The sequence below is a fragment of the Pantherophis guttatus genome, chromosome 17 (genome assembly GCF_059756535.1).
Source record: "Pantherophis guttatus breed Tessera chromosome 17, ASM5975653v1, whole genome shotgun sequence".
Taxonomy (NCBI): Eukaryota; Metazoa; Chordata; class Lepidosauria; order Squamata; family Colubridae; genus Pantherophis; species Pantherophis guttatus.
The window spans coordinates 16,202,105-16,203,415 of NC_142079.1; positions in this window are offsets into that span (position 1 = coordinate 16,202,105).

A 1,311-nucleotide genomic window follows, 5' to 3' on the forward strand; every position below is an offset into this window, starting at 1 on the left:
TAGTTTATCTTTCTTTTATTTTTTTACATTTGCCCTTTTCGCTTTGTGTTTTTGAAATGTTTAAATGAAGGTAGCTTTTTAAAAAACCCAGCAGCGCTTTTGTTTAAATTTTTTATTTCCATAATTTAAACACTAGAAAAAGTGAATTTGAAACTAAAGAATAAAATAAAATACAGGAATAAACAAAAACCATGTGATAATGGCACAGAACAGCCACCAGTACAGAAGTGTGCAAATTCCCATTTGGTTTGGATTACGAGAAGGCTAACCAGGCGGTCTTCCTTTCAAGCTGCTCCCAATGACAGCCCAGAAGAGGCTCCCGGGGAGGGGGGGGGGGGCGGTCTGACCAGGCTCAGAAACCATCTGTTGGAGCTTAAGAGCTGCTCTTGGCCCCATGATACCTGCATGAAGAGTGGACCCCCCCCCCATTTCTCCCAGATAGGCACAGCCCTTTCCCAATTAGATTTTAGGAAATATTACAGTCTTCCCTCCCCCTCCCCCCCCCAAAAAGCTTAATCACATCCTTGGTTGCCTCCGCATTTTCCTGAGAAGAGTTTTCTTTCAAGTGCTCTTAGTAGAATCTTTTTCATGATTGTACTGAAAATCAGGTGAGAATTGGGTCCTCGCCTGGGGAGAATGCTGCTTGAAGGCAGGCTGCCTTTTGCAGGCCTGGTCTGAGGGCCTTTCAGCAGCAGCAGCCCCCCCACTCTGGCCCCCTCCGAGGTGGAGCTCCCTTGGTGGACCATAGGTCCCACCCTGTCACTTCAGTGGCCGTATTTTCTTCTGCAGGGGTCTCCAGCCCTGGCGACTTTAAGACTTGTGGACTTCAACTCCCAGAATTCCTCAGCCAGCTATGCTGGGAGTTGAAGTCCACCAGCTTAAAGTCACCACGGTTGGAGAGCCCTGTTCTTCTGGACAGCTGCAGCAAAACCACACTGAGAATCCTTGTCTTCACATCAATGTAATTGATAAAACACCGAGAAAAGGGATGAAGCACGCCAACGGCCAGTTTAAGGTTGCCAGAAGAAGAGGAATGCCAAGTAGTCGCCTGCCCAGCTGCAGTCAGAGCAGCAGCAGTTCCACCTCTGAGCCACCACATTGGCATCTGTACTGGCGTGTCATGTCATAAAATCCCACTATGGGACAAAAGGATACGTCTAATAAATGATTCCGCTCAGCCCACCCAAAATGTGGAGATTACAGACAATCGGGCATCTTCTACAATGATCCAAAGTACGAAGGGAGACTCTCCGGTGTCACCAATTTGCATGCAGCAGCAAACACATAATGACCCAGTCAGACGGGAAACCA